Raw genomic sequence first — 16,165 nt, forward strand, 5'->3', positions numbered from 1 at the left:
TTATACCTCACCCCCATATTTGCTCTTCTGTTTTCCCGACCCACCAAAATCAAAAATCCCTCCTACTGTCCTTCTCACACATTTCCTTGACCAGTCTCCCCCTCATTCCTCTAGTATTCACATATATACTGATGGCTCCAAATCCACCTTCCGGTGCTGGTTTTGCAGTAATCTTCCCAACTCGTACTTTCCCCAAAAACTCCCTTCCTCCTGAATCCAGTGTCCTTACTACAGAAAATGTATGGGACTCCTTTTGCTCTAAAACACATACTCACTCTCCTCTTCCTCTTTACAATTTTTACTGACTCCCGTAACTCATTAATTCTCATAAAGTCAATACACCCCACCAACCCCCTTGTTTGTAAGATCCAAACTGGTTGTTCTACCTGTCCACATGCCATAAAACAATCAATTTTGCTGGGTGCCCAGCCATGTGGGAAACCCCGGCAATGAAAAGGCAGATACCTAGCACGCCCCTGCCTCTATGTCCACATCATACCAACCACGCTTCCACGTATCCCAGCCACGGATTATTACCCACACTTTAAGACCTTCTTGTATAATCGATGGCAATCTTTTTGGTCAAGCCTCCGCACTAATAAATTACATTCTGTAAAACTATCAATCTCCTCCTGGTCAGCTCCATTTCATCGGAACAGACGTTGGGAGACTGCACACGCCCGATTACGCATTGGCAACACCCAACTAACACACACCTAACTGATGTCACAATCTGATCCACCCTATGTTTCCCCCTTTTGTAATGTTCCCCTTTCAATCCCACACATCCTATTGTCGTGCCCACGTTTTGAAACAACCCGTACCTCTGCTTTCCCCCACCTATCCTCCCCTTTACCAACCTCCCAACCTATCAGACATCCTTACACAATCCAACACTACTGCTTCAACAAACTATTCTCATACCACAAACACAAACATATCCTTCATATAAACTAACTCCTTACCACACCCGACCCTAACCCTTTCACTCACCAATTACTTTGCCAAGCTAAGACAAATAATCAATAACTCAACCACCCTTCCAAAACATTAACATAGTGCTACATGACCTTAGATGTCTAGCACATTTCTCTTGCTTTTTAACCATTAACCATTAACCATTAGCCTGTCTAATAGGTCCCTTTTAGTTCTGAGCAGAACTTGCCCAACCTACTAATGTTGAATGTTAGGCAAGCTCAATATTGCCTAATGATATTACTTGATAATATTTGCTTAGGAGAAAGATTAATACTGGTAACTGCAGGCATACCTATAGTTATGCCATCCTATGCCCCCTGGGGTGGTAGTGTTAACCATGGTAAAAAATGGGCTCTGATCAAAGTGAACTCCCTTGTTCACCATTATTGCCCCCGTTACTGCCTTTTGGTAGCAAAAACTTAAAGCAGCCATAGGCTGCCCCCAACAACCCCCCCCCCCCGCCTTGAGCCTTGCCTCTACATTTCTCTTCTCCACTCAACTGCTATGCAGGTGATTGCAAAAACCGAGTTCTGTAGGTCAGTAAACTGACTTCTTTGGGGGGGGTTCCCCTCACTGGGGAGGGGGGGGGCTTCACCCCAAAGCCCCCCACTTCAATATACTTGAATAAACGGCTAATTTGACCCTGGTACAAATCTTTACCTATACCCCGGGACTCTGGGGGTGAATACATTTGCTTGCTCGCTCGCCTCGCTCTCTACCCTGCCATCTCTACAAATCTTTTGCTCTATTAGATCAGCCAAATGATATTTTTGACTTGGCTATGATTGCTCCTGTTTTGTCTTTTGCATTCAAAACTAAGCTATAGAACTGTCAACCCTGACGGATCTCTGCAACCCCATTCCTAGCCCCCAATACTTGCAGTGAAACCATCTCCAACAAATTGCTATCTAACAAACTGGTCAGAGTGGGGAGAGGACTTGTTTGCCTGCCTCATGGACATTGCCACAATTTCAGTAGGTATGACCTTTTTAATCCTTACCTAGGATAATCCCACCCTGCCTAAACCATAACCCCCCCTTTCAGTGTCCAATTTTTGGAATTTAGTACAGCCTGCCAAAGGCGGCTGTTCCCAAGCCCAATACCCTGTGCCTAATTTGGGTCATGACCAATAGAATTGCTCTGCAGTCGTGCATACCAACTGTGGCAGCCCCCATAATGTATTTTATGGGGGCTGCCCACCTACAAGTAGAGTCTGGGGTATCTCTCTCAGATTCAGGCTTTGCCTTGCTCTATGTGAAATCGGAAAAGAAGCATATTGACAGATTCTCTTGGTCCCTACTCCCCAGTAATGTGTTTGCTCTGCCCTTCCCCCTCCACCCCAAGGGCGTTCCACACTCTCCCTATACCTATCCCTCATACCACCTTGCTTTTCCCCACTTCTACCTCCTACTTTCACCAATCAAAAATTTAAAGTCTCTCAACTCCCCCAACCAACTCCAATAGACTTCAGACTACTCAACTATCTGATAAAAATCCCAAATTGACACCAAAAACCCTTATCTACCCTCCAATTCCACAACTCCCCAGTCACCTCATCTGTGACTGCTGATATCCATCCTCCTTGTATTCCCCTTGCACCCCTTCCTTCCTTCCTTCCTTGCTGCTGTTGTCCTCCTCCTCTTCCTCCCTCTAAAACACAGCCCACCTCCCCCCGCTCCAGCTCCACCTACATTAACCCTTCCTCCCCATCCCCAAATATCTCTTCCACTCCTTCATGTCACAACTATGCCCTCCACCTCCTGTACCCCCCTGATACTCACCCACCTCCCCCCATTCCTTTTTCTCACCCTCAAAGTTCCTTCCCCTTCAAATTCCCCAAATGTACTGTAACTTTTCTTTCTTTCTTACATATCCTTCTATACCAATTCCCAACTACCATTTTATCTTCCTCCACACTTCCTTTGTCTCAACTATACTTATCCATCAGAAACATGCTTTTGCAAGGGGACCAGTGCTTTGAAAGGGAGGTATAACACAGTTATTCGCATATTTCTTCACCTGGATCAGTTATTCAGTTTTACGTCCCCCTTCCCACCCCATTTACTTAGTTCCCTTAAACTTTTAATTTCCCAACTCCATCACCTTTCCTTGTAGTTGATTTTTATTGCTTCCACATTTTGGGGGATTCTTTCAATCCCTCTCATGTCTGTCCCTAAACACTTCCTCTCCACAACTTACCTTACTCTTTAATTCAGATTGGCCCCCACACTTTTTCATGCCTTTAACCCTCTCATTTCTCTCCATTTAGATTTCCCATTGGTCAGTTCTAGACCACTTTCCCAATAGTGACCACTTTACTTCACTCAACCCCGGGTCCCCCTTCTCATTCAAAGTGCTTAGCTTAGCTGAAACGGGGCACCTCTAATCAGCTATCTGCCCTTATCTCTGTTAAAAAAAAACTACCTGTCCTTCATCATATAATCCATAATAGTAAAGCAACTAGCTGGTGATATTTTCCTTAATCACCATCTACATCCATTTCAGTGTTTTGCAATGGATCCAAAAAACTATCAGGCAAACACTTCCCCCCCCCCCCCCCATCCCTCTTCCATATTCAAGATACTCTCATCTCTGATCCACTAAAAGAACTAGGTGACTATTTAAACCAGGTCAATGGAAGAGAAGTGTTTGGGGAAAGGCGAGAACCACTATTAAGACCGTCGAAAACCACCTCCATCATCATCCACCTTATCCTCTACGGAGTCCTTACAGTGCTGCCTTACAGTTGTGCCACAACACCCATGAATGTCCCCGATGGGATTCACTTACCATATGCTTCAACACCATTCACCTTCCTTTTATCCTTCCTATTTTCAACCACATATGGACGTCGGGATTTCCTTCCCATCGGTTGAGCTCTTATCCTCCCTTCTTGAAACCCAATAGATCAGGTGCCCTCCCCCCAAGATTACCACCCCATTGCTCTAACTAGAAGTTTGTGCAAACTACATCATCCTTCCCTCATTTACAGGTGCCCCACAAGGCAGTGTGCTCAGAAACCACCCCCATTCCTTCTTGCTTTATTGACATTGTCTCAGTTATACCACCAAGGGGCCTGGTCGTCACAATATATTGATGATTTAACCATCTTTTACCAAAGGCACATCCATACCAACTTCCACCACGTCTGCAATGTCCTGAATATCTTCCGGGGCCACTAACCATGGTTTCACTTGTCTCTCGTAAACATGTAGGTTCCCAACCAACACTCTTTTGTATGGCACTCCACTCCATACCCTTCTCCTCACTCCAATGCTATGCTATGCTATGCTCGATTCCACCAACTTTCCCTCGCCAAACTAACTATCCGTATCCCTTTTTTCCTCCTTTGTTCTCCATGTTTGCCTGTTCCTTTTCCATTTCGCATGGATACCCCCCTCCTCCCATTCCCCCTTTCCCCATTTCCGACCTCTTCCATTTTCTGTCCATTCCGTTCCTCCATGCCTTATACCTTACCCCCATATTGTTACTTCTTTTTTCATGCCCCACCAAAGTCAGATATCTCTCCCCTGTACCTCTGCTTTCCTCCACCTATCCTCCCTTCACTGGCCTCCCAACCAATTAGACATCCTTATGGAATCCCACTTTGTTCTCCTTCCTCAATGCATATACACACCCTTTCCCACTTGATCTAATCCCTTTACCTAATCCTACCTTAATCCATTCACTCATCAACTCCTTTCCCCCATTTTTAATTTTTCCAATATTATTCTAGATTGTTGATGAAATAGCAACTAACTACTAGCTCAACTGCCCTTTTACTACCCTTTACTATACTTTTCTATATGCTACATTCCTTAGATGTCTAGCACATTTATTTTTCTTTTAACCATTAACCATTAACCCACAGTACTAAACCTCGGGGATACTACTTCCTTTTCATTCACCCTATCCCTCTATCCCCTACCCTCTACAAACCTTCTCCTACACTTTGGCCCAGCCAAATAAAGGATTTTTCATGATCCCTCTACATACCACTACTCCACCCCTACTCTGGTATTTTCCTCCTCCAGCAATGTCAACAAAACAAATGTTGCAAATTAATTTCACAGCTGCCCTGATTGCGCCTACCTCTTAAATCCCCTCTGAAACCCAGCTAAAGCATTATGAACCTAAACAGACTTCACTGTCAAATCCATTCCTGCCCAGGCCCCCTCCCTCCAATATTTGCAATCTCCCATCTTTCTGGCAAACTGCCCTATCTGAAAAATTTGTCTGATTATGAGATTTACTCCGCCTGCCTCATGGCCAATGTATTGGCACAATGCTACAGAAAGGCCTCCTAGAAGCATAAAACCCCACCAATATTGCCAATATTACTTTCCACTGACATGACCCTTAATGTTTATATTGGTGAGGGTCCCTCCCTGTCTGACCAAAATCACCCCCCCCCCCTGTAAATGTCTTGTTGGTGTTGAAGGCAACCTTACTTACCATTTTTCCCAATGCCCCATGTGCTCAACCAGGTGATAATTTATCAAGCTCCCATAATGAATTTTTACAGGGGCTGCCCCGTCTACAATTTTGAGTGAGGTGGAAATTCAGATTCAAACTAATAGAGAACCTTAACATAATATACAAATGACTTAAAATCCGAAAGTGGAATATTGCTGCAATTAGCAAACGAGAGAAAGTTTGCAGTAAATATCGATGCTGTTGGAGGGAGATTTCCCAGACTGCAACAAAGTGATAAACATTGAAAATTGATAGTTTGTGATACTTCCTCACCTTTTCTGATTGGAACTTTGCCTAGTTGTTTTTGGACATTGTTAGAAGAGGATATTTTTTGTTGGAGTTTTGGGATGGGGAGGGGGGGTAAAAAAAATTGATCCCACTTTTCGGGGCTAAAACGAATACTCAAAAGATTCAAAGGGGTAAAAGTAGTTGAGGAAGAGGGAGCATTTTTCGAGAAACTACTCCGGAAAGGTGGGTGGACAAAGATGAATGTAGTAATAAGGGAGAAGATGAAGACTGGAGGAGGGATGGTGCGGATGATATTGGGAGAAATATAGATAACGTAACCAACAAAGTTTGTTATCTAACACTGCCATTATTTTTGACTTAGCTTACACCATATTTTCCTATAGCAGATTACACTATGACCCATAACTACCACCATTACCGCAAATCGTGCGAATGTAAAATGCAGCCCAGACTTCGGATTAAGATGTCTAACTATATATTAACCATACCCAACTTCTGCAGTTCAGTAAAAAAAAAAAAAAAAAATCAAATCAAATCTTATTACAGGGGGTTGTTGATCTAATGTACTATACATTAGTCTTACAGCTGTTCAGGATAGTATGGCATTGAAAGATTAGAAGGTGAGTAAATTGGCAAAAAGGGCAAACAGATAAAGAGCAGTTTCAGAAGAAATGTCAGGAAGGTTAATGATAAATGATTACAAAGCAAATAAATGTGCTAGACATCAAAGGGTTTCAAAAAATTTAGGGTAGTATGATACTGAAAGGGGCAAGAGGGTTAAGGTAGAGAGGGGCAATAAATGGGCTAGGGTAGGGTTTAACAATGGTATTTGATCAAAGTTGTTAAAGGAATATGTGGAATTTTTGCAAGGATTTTTGTGGGGTAAGGAAAAATTAACAAAAGGAGGAAAGGCGTTTAAGGGTAATCAAATCTATTTCGGAGAAATGTTGGAAAAAAAGCCAGGAAAGGGTGTTGTGACAATGTTGCATGTGTATCAGGGGGAAGTGGAAGGGATAGTGTGGAAGGAATGGGATAAAGCAGGGGTGAGGGAGGGGAAAGGGGAAAGGGGTGTAGGGAATTGTGAGCAGGATAATTAATGTCGGCAGCTACCGAGTATAGAAGAAATGGGAGCGAAAGACTGGACAATGATGAGGTGTAGGGATTTAGATTTAGATTTAGTGTTTTAATGTCTTCAAGAGTTTCTGAAGTGGATTGGATGTGCAGGTCTGAGAAACAAAGGTTTATTATGAGGGGGGAAAAGAAGAGATAGGTACCTGGGGGGTAGAGGAAGAGGTAGGGTGGAGGAGAGAATGTGGTAGGAGAATATGGGGTGGAATGTTTAGATTTTCTGCTACGGGTAGAGCAAGGAGGGGGATGGGTAGGATTCGGAGTACTGACAAAGTTTATTGGGAAAAGAATGGGGTAGGAGATGGAGGAGGAAAAGATACAGAAACATTTTGGAGGAAGGAGGCAGTGAAGGGTAGCATGGGTAGTAAGAAAACCTAACACAGACTTGTGGGTAGGGCGGGCTCCTATAAACATCATGGGAGCCACCACATCTGGCACACTGTTTGTGCAAAGCAGTTGATCGACCATGACCAGGTTGGGCACATAAGGACATTGGGCTATGGAGCAGCAATGTTTGGCAGGTTGGCCTGGTCAATAATTCTGACAGTTCAAGGAAGAGGTATTGAGGGAGGGATGAGGCTGTGCAGGAATGTGTTTGCTAGTGAAGTCTATGAGGGTTGTAATGCTTTAGATTAGGATTCATATGTAACTGGTGGCAGAAGGAAGGGATTGTAGAAGGGATTAGAGAAAAACTATCTCATTTGACTGGTCTAAAAAAGAATTCAAAAAGGATAGAGGACATGTGGAAGAAGGAACAGTGTTGAGTGGTAAGTACTGCAGAGAGATGGGAATAAGGCAGCATAGAAGTAATAAGGGAGGAAGGGGTAGTAGAGGGAAGAAAGCTGTGGGGGAGAAGATAAAGTAGAGGCTGTTAAGTAGGAGGCATGTTTTCAGGGGGTTGAGAAATGACCCTCTGAGGTGATAGTTGGCATTTAGGGGGGGGGGAGTAGTAGTAGTGGGTTTAGAACTGTGGTCAAAGGAGAGCCTGGGGTTAGAGAACCATAGAGAATTTAAGACAATGGGATAAGTAGATAAAGGGGTATAACTGTTGGGAAGAGAAAAATTTACTTCTGAGGATCCCCTTTAGGGGAAGGCTGACAATTAAACAGGGAAATACTTGCCCATCATTTCCCCAAACGGGAGAAGTCAACATTTTGTCCTTTTGGAACATTCTCAATTTTTGGGAAGAGAAGTAGAAGGAGTTGGAGTGCAAAAATGAAACAAGTTGTGGACTGAGCCCAAAGCTGGAGTGATCAAGCAGGGGTCCCAGTCCCTATCCTATGGCCCCCCCCCCCGGAAAAAAAATCGGGGGGGGGTGTTAAAAAAGGGTCGTCTTTGTACCCATGAAAGAAAAAGGGGAAAAAGGGAAGGGGATGAAGGGGGAATGGACTGTGTTAGGGGGCGAAGGTGTAGGGGAACATGAGAGGTTATTACATACAAGAGTAAAAGGAATGGGAGTCGAGGACAGTGTAGGATGATATTTTTTAATGTATCCGAGTTTGAAATGGATTTGTTGGGGAGGTCTGAGAAAGAAGGTTCAAAAAGGGGGACAAAAGGGGGTACTTTCTCGGGGGGAAGGGAAAAGTTAAGTAGAGAGGTTGGTAATAAGCGGAAGTTTAAGTTTGTACATCCTCTCTGGGTTTAACTAGAAGCAAAGTAAATTTTGGAGGGGGGGTTAAAGTTGGAATGTAAGGGGGAAGAAAGGGAAAAGGAAATGAAGATTAAAAAACTTTAAGGGAAAGGAGCAATGCAAAAGGACAGCATTTTAAAAAGGGAGCAAAGGGGAAAAATGGGCCTGGAATCCGAGGGTATTATCTAACACTAACTTGTAGGTACGGGACCCCCATGAGTATTTTTTTTTCATTTTTTTGATTAAAATTTTTTTGCAGCTCAAAATCTAAGGTCTTAGTGGGGGTATTCAAAATAAGTGGGGGTTTTTGGGTTGGGGGCAAAAACCCCCAGAGAGGTTTTTGGGTTTAATAAGGGGATTTTTTGAATTTCCAAATTTTTTTAAAGGTAAAAAAAAATATGCCTCTAGCATTACAATAAAGTATTTTACCCAAAATAAAAAAACGATGATAAAATTTATTTGGGGAAGTGGACAGCAAAGGGGTAAAAAAAAAAGTTTGGGGGGAGGGCTGAAGTAAAAGGTAGGGGCGATCCTTATATGGACCTTAACCCCGCACCCCAGCTCCATATTTGTTTTAAAAAAAAAAAAAAAAAGGGAAGCAAGTTTGAAAACGATTATTTATTTTTTTTAAAATTTTCTATTCATAAACTCGAGGGGCATTTGGGGGCATTGTAATTTATTTTTGTATCTGAAATATTAAAACTTTAAACCTTTTAAAAAGATTTTTTATATTTCATAAAAAAATTATTTTTTTTGAAAAAAGAAAAAATATGAACGAACATAATCCCATATTTTTAAAAAAACATGGTTCTTTTTAAAATCTAGTCCGCGTTTCCTTAGACTATGGCATCTTGGCATATATCAGGGTGGATCCAGACATTAGCCATCTGTGTGTCAATCTTAGGTGCCTTTGTCGGTTGTTGTTAGCACTACCACTACTTCTCTGTGACCCGGATCACTTTCATAATTTCTTAGCTTATTTGGTGATTTATTTTTCCATTGGTTCTCCCTTGTCCTTTTAACTCCCATGTCCGAGTGGGTTTTATTGTGACTGTCCCCTTTAGAATGTTAGTGAGTTTTGCTAACGTCATACTCATGTACTCAGCCCCAGTTGGCCCTAGTGACCGACCTGATTTGCCCATCTTTGAATGGTGAAAATCATTTCTTTCTAAAACTGTTATATTGTGTATCATTCCTTAGTGATATTATGATTATTAGTTATTATGTTTTAATAACTCAAGACAATAATAGAAGAAACTTTTCAAAAATGAGAAAAGCGTAAACAGATGAGATAGGTAGACTAAATAGCCTACTCCTTGGTGACTAAGCACTCATTGAGTCACTCTATGGTAAAGACAATGATAAACTTTTATTACATGGCATTGTAGTCTTTGCCACTCGATGACACTGGGTTAACGATTCTTTAATCTTGGGGCTTCAGGTCTGATTTTTGTGAGAGGAAATCAAAGGCCAGTGGGAAGGGAACAGCAGCTTGGCTTATTTACCTCTAATTCATTGCAGAGTGACTTAATTGGGACCCGCCACAGGAGATCTTTCATGATGATACAGTTGATAGCAACCAGCATTTCCTCTTTCTACTGTGGGAGTCGTTTAAACTTTGCAACAGCTTGTAATCACGCTAGAGTCAGAGACTATAAATATCACAACTATCATTTTCAATTTTATCCTGACTCATTCTGCAGTAAATATCGCTGCTTTTGGAGGGAGATTTCCAAACTTTCTCCTCGTTTGCTATTGCGCATTATTCCACTTCGTGATTTAAGTCATTTGTATATTATTGTTAAGTTTCTCTATTAGGTTTGTCTGAATTTCCACCGCACTCAATTGTAGACAGGGCATCCCCTGTAAAATTCATTATGGGAGCTTGATCAATATCAACTGGTTGAGCACATGTGTCATTGGGAAAAATGTAAGGTAGGTTACCTCAACACCAACAGACCATTTACGTTGGGGGTGGGTGATATGTCAGACAGGAGGACCCTCACAATATAACATTAAGGGGTCATGTCAGTGAAAGTATGAGTAGGATGAAAGGAAAACTGAAAGTGGTACTATAGGGAAATGGTCTAAGACTGACCAGTGGAAATCAATGAAGAGACGGGGATTCATAGAAGAGGTCAATGCATGAAAAGATTGCGTGCGTGTATCAAGTGTGTGGGGCGATCTGAATTTAGAATAGTAAGGTCAGCTTGTGAGGAGACACGCTGCTAGAGATCGTCCTCGGGAGTTTTGTGATAACACACCACACATAGAGTGTGGCGGCAGTTAAGTCACCAACTATGATGAAAGTGGTTGAAGTTTGAAATTAGATTTTCAAAAGGAGCAACAAGTCAATTGGTGGGAGGGGAGAAGTAGACTGTGCACTGATCCAAGATGAAGGAAGATACGGATAACTTGCAAGGGACATTGGTTAAAGGGAGTGTGCATAAGGGTCCTTCCGATTGATTAGTTGGATGAGTAACATAAAGGGTCGTGTGTGGGGAAAAACCAAATGATAATTGGGTATTGGTATTGGAGGATGTTTAAGAAAGGTCTCTTGAAGGCATACATAGATGGGTTAAAGAGGAGAGGATAATGACGAAGGTCAGGTCTATGGTAAGCGGAAAACCGCGAATATTCCAATGAAGGATAGTTATACTTTACTGATATAGAGTGTAGTACGTGGTTGGAATTGAGGGGAAGCAGCTAGAGGTGGGATAAGCAACCGAGAGGTCTGAGATGGGGAGAGGTGGTGGGAGTTGGGTGTTCTACTAGGACGGGTATTAGGAGATGGAGGGTTCTGAGGAAGGGATACTTGTGACATAAGGATCAACTGTGCATCCAGGAGGGTGTGTGTGTGTTGTGTGAGGGTGATGGTTGGGAGGTCATGTGGGCGGGGTTGTGGTCAGGGAGATGGGCTGTGTTGGGTGGGGGTAGGAGGATTGGGTGTAGGGGGGGAATATGTGTTAGGAGAGATGGATATGCAGCAGTTCTTGGAGGGTGGAAGGTCTCGGAGTTGTAAGATTTGGAGTTGAGTCTCGTTTTCATTAAGTCTTGAATATTTTCAATAGTTTTCTTCTGAGGAGTTGGATGGGAGTTTGGGGGATAAAGGCTTTCTTTTTGTGAGGGGGGAAGAGAGGACTGTGTCCTCAACAATAGGAGCAAAGTGTGCGGTGGAGCTGTCTGTGTGTGTGGTAGGGGAAGAGGGGTGGAACGTTTGTTCAGCCCTGTTATGGGTAGTGAGAGTAGGGGAGAGGTGAGGTTGTTGGGTTTGTAGTGGTGATGTTGATGCATATCTTGTATAGAGATGTGTGTTGTCCTGGATTTTAGGATGGCGTGTGTCTAGTTTGACTGGGGAAGGTAGGAGTAGAAGAGGGGGGGTTAGTGAGGGGGGGTTTAGAATGTACGGGGGGGGGTTTAGGTAAATTGTAGAATGAGCAGTATTACTGGATAAGGAGTAGAGAGAACCACGTCGACGTGCTTCTTGTCTGGCTTCACTAGTGTATTCCAGTTTGAATCTGAGAGTTGCCTACCTCAGACTTCAAATTTGTAGGTGGGACAGCCCCTATAAGAATACCTTATGGGGCCGCCACAGTTGGCACCTGTGTTGTGGTGTGCGGGCAGTAGATCGGTATGGCCAGGTTGTGCACATGTGGTCATCTGGCTGTGGAACGGTGGCATTGTTTGGCTGTGTCCTAGACGCCAACACGTTTTGGCACTGCACGTTGGAGGAGGTTTTGGTAATGGACGAACAGGGGGGATTCTCCTTCTAGTAGGACGTTAAAGGAAGGTTCTCTCTACGGAAGGTAATTTTGGCTATGTTAGTAAGGCTTCTGTTCGATGACCTCTGGGATGGAGTAGCATTGCCTGATGTTTGCATCATAGTCGTGAGAAAGGCAAGTAAGAATCTTCTCCACATCTGACCATCTTTGTCATAGATTGGCCATTCGCTGGGGAGATTGAAACTGGTTTCGGTGCACAGATTGAGGGTTGGATGGGGTCGCAAGATGGGGGGACCATATAGGTTCTGGTTAGTTTTGGTTAATGCTATAGCTTGGTTTTCGATGTTACCATGACAAGACGGAGCGGTCGGGTCGGCCTACGTGCTGTAGAGACTTCACACTCTCTTGTTTTGGAGACATTGTTGGAATAGAGGTGTTGTCAGAGTAGGGCTGTGGAGGATCACGAAAAATCGGTCCCATTTGGCTGCACTGAAAGAGGGTATTCAAAAATTGTTGTAAGAGATAGGGGTAGTAAGGGGCGGGCGGGGGCGTGACGAAGATGAGTAGTGTTGAGGAAGTAGTGTTGGGGAGGTGAAATAAGGCTGTAAGGTGTGTTCGTATAAGGATGTGGGGTGGGTTTGATGTTGGAGGTTGTGTGTGGGTAAGGTGTTGTGTTTGAAGCTGCTGGAGAGGGGAAATGTTCCCCTAAGGGTTTACTATGAGGTATTGATGAGGGGGTAGTTCATTGCAGTGGTCAAGAGGAGAGCCTGGGGTCAGGGAATCGGGTTGGGTTTACAATTGTGGGGCTATTTGATAAAGGTGCACGCCTCATTGCCCTCTAATAGTGGGGATAAGTTTCATTACTGGCCATGGTAAGCCTGGATTTATGGTTGGGAGAAAAACAGTCCACCCCTCAGGGTCCCCTTGAGGGGTAAGGTGGCTAGATAATGCAATCAGGGAATAACGTGGCCCATGGCTCCCTCAGGCGCCGTTCAGAAACTCACAAAGTCAGCCTTTCATCCTTTCAGCACGGCTCTCCACGTGTGCTGAGGTGGATAGGAGAAGGGTTTTGGTGAAGGGACAGAAACGAAAGGTGGGAAGTGAAAATAAAGACCATTGCAAAATTAGTGAGTCGAGGGCCGACTCCCAAGGTTGGGGGTTCCCCATCATTGGGGTGCCAGAGACCGACTCCTAAGCCCACCCCGACAACAACGGGCAAGGGATTGTGGGGTAGATAGGCTAATGAATACTCGTGTACCATATGATTTGTTTTAAAAGTTAAATACAAGCTCCACACTCCACCTTATAATCTTAATAATCTCCTTTGGCATTGAATCTTATGGTTATCATTGATTTTGATTTGTACAAGTAACAATAAGAAGTCGCTGTCGTCTCATCTCTTCAAATCAAGGGGAGTCTCACATACTGCAATTGCTCTGCTGCAAATAGAATCCCTGAAAATAGAATTTCCCCAATACTTTATTAATTAAATTCTGTCTACAGCTTTACTTTTTTTTTTTTTGTTTTTTTTTTTTTTACTTACCTCAAAGGTAAGAGTTCATAGATATCTAGGGTAGCTTTTAAGTCCGAAAGTACTGCCAAGTAGAGGTCATCGCCTATGGAAACGAGGCTTGGGGCAATAGCTCCAAGCGTTGGTAAAACTCTCGAATGGAACATACGGATCTATGTACATGACCACAACTGCAGAAGTAAAATATACATCAATACTTTCCATACTCTTACGATGGCTTAAACAATTTTATACAACTCCATGTTATTCTAAGAACCAACCTTACCTGCATTTTTTGTATTTAATTTTGTTCCTTGCATTTGAGATTTGCCGCTTTGTACTGAGTAAGATAAAGAATCTTTCCTTGAGATTCTTCTTAGAATTCAGAAAGATGCCCGGGGTCACATGTTGACCCATAAATCTTGAACAAGGGTGAACTGGAAAATAGAGTATATATATATATACATCATCTTCGTTCTAAAATATAACGAGTTGAAATATTCCTTTAGCCAATTTACCTTTTCTTCTGCAGTAGACCAGAGATAAAATTGTGATGGGGCCATAAAAGGATTTTTACAGTATCATTTGCTGCCATCAAATTTGCTACCAAGAGCAACCAACCTTCATCCCCCTGAAATTGATGAACAATAGGGACCAAAATATTAAATTCAAAAATTTCATTTAAGTTCAGAATTTAACTTACAGGGCCCAAGTCGAGTGTTGAAGCACTATAGGCAGTATCTAGAGACCAAATCACATCTTGGCATTGTTATTCAACTTTAACACACTGACTTTTGTTGTTGGAGCAGTATTCACATCTGGAAAAAGGAAAGTAGCTAGTACAACTTGTGATTAGACAAAACTTGTTACAAGTGTACACTTAATTACACCAAGATCTTTAGACGATCCTAATTAAAATGCTTGTTTTAGATCCTAGACAAAATCAGCATGGGTATGCTGATGATAATGTAAACTAGTTTTAGTCATGATTATTATGACAGTTCCTATTACACTAGGTGTCAAGTTGTAACCCCATGGGATTAAAGGCATAGCAGCCAAAACCCAGAATTACCAGAAATTGCACCTGCCATCACCATGTAGGGGCCACCACTGTGGTAAGGATTTTGCATCTGCAATAATTCCTAGTGCTGATCCCTGTGGCGGTCCTTTTTCCTATTGTTTAGCAAGATCTTTACAGTATTTGATCCACCATTGGCACAGCTAAAGGAATTAAAACCAAATTAAAAACTAGACCTTATTTTAAAGTTATCTGTTGTACAGAACTGTTTGATATGTACCTGCTTATTAGTCCAGTGCCTTCATACCCTTCTGTACTGAAGATGAAAGCAATTTTTACATCCGTCTCTATCTGGCTCATGTTACCGTTATCATCAACCTGTAAAAGGTTGAAATTACACATTTTTTCCTAAAATCTAGACATTACATTTGTATCTGAAGATTTACCTACTTCATAGAGTGCATATTGCAAAGGGCATCTGCAATCGTAGTCACTGCAATCCCGCACACCCAAATACTGATAAACCTCCAAATGTTCCACAACTCATTTTACCAGAAATGGATATAGCCTTTTCGTTTATTCTTTCACCAAAATGGTACGTTTCATACATTCCTAAAATATTTCAGGAATTTTAGATTAATAAAAAAAGGGTCATATTGAGGGGAGGAGGGAGACCCTTTTACTTACCACGGGAGAGTAGCTTTGTGTCAACATGGATAGTTGACAAAGTCAAGTTTAGGTTCAATAAGCGGTCATTCTCTGCTTTAATTTTTCCTTGTAGGACCGAGGCCTCATAGTGGGTTTCAGAAAGATCATAACCATTTACTTTCCTTGTACCAACATATCTACTTGCGATATGTTGGCTTCTCGAAGACCTAGAGAAAAAAACTGCTATATTATCCGTTTATAGAGACACCACATTAGGTACTTTCCCACCCTACTTACCAAATCTTTAGTTATGTTGCTGCCCTGTCTTTCCCGGACCACATTATTATTCAAATCCAGAATATTTATTCCATTTACCACAGGGGCCTGCGTTTCACCCACTACATGTAACCCCCCAGAGAGGTCTTTACTCCTTCTATCCCTGCTGCATCCTTCCGATTTAAAGACAATCTCTGACACCATGACTCCGTCTATGGTATCAACATAGAGGTCACCGCAAATTCAGGAAATTTAGCATACACCCAATTTGAATTTAAAAGTTTAAAATTAAACCCCCCCCCCCGAAGATATTACCTTCCACTTTCACTCCATCAAATATAGTAGATGAGCTTAATGTTTCTGTAGCATCTAGTTTGATCCTGTCAATAGGAGCTGCTCAAGGTTCACATTATCCAACACCCATCAACCTGTACAATAATGAAGTTAAAGATTAAAACTTTACTATGTAACCCCCCCCCCCCCCCACACACACACACACACACACCACTTCTGAAATTTCTACCTGTAGA

The 16,165-nt window shown here is 42.5% G+C and overlaps 1 protein-coding gene and 1 long non-coding RNA gene across 2 annotated transcripts in view; both read right to left on the reverse strand.

The window, feature by feature from the left end:
* The window catches only part of LOC119575900, an 80,804-nt gene that overhangs the window by 19,233 nt on the left and 45,406 nt on the right, over positions 1-16,165 (reverse strand). The window lies entirely within an intron of this gene.
* Positions 14,992-15,535, reverse strand: LOC119576254. The gene is made up of 3 exons (XR_005229038.1): positions 15,399-15,535; positions 15,162-15,323; positions 14,992-15,089 (listed from the first exon to the last, which is right to left on the reverse strand). It is a non-coding gene; the product is annotated as an uncharacterized LOC119576254 (long non-coding RNA).

This window comes from Penaeus monodon, chromosome 8, assembly GCF_015228065.2.
Source record: "Penaeus monodon isolate SGIC_2016 chromosome 8, NSTDA_Pmon_1, whole genome shotgun sequence".
Lineage (NCBI taxonomy): Eukaryota > Metazoa > Arthropoda > Malacostraca > Decapoda > Penaeidae > Penaeus > Penaeus monodon.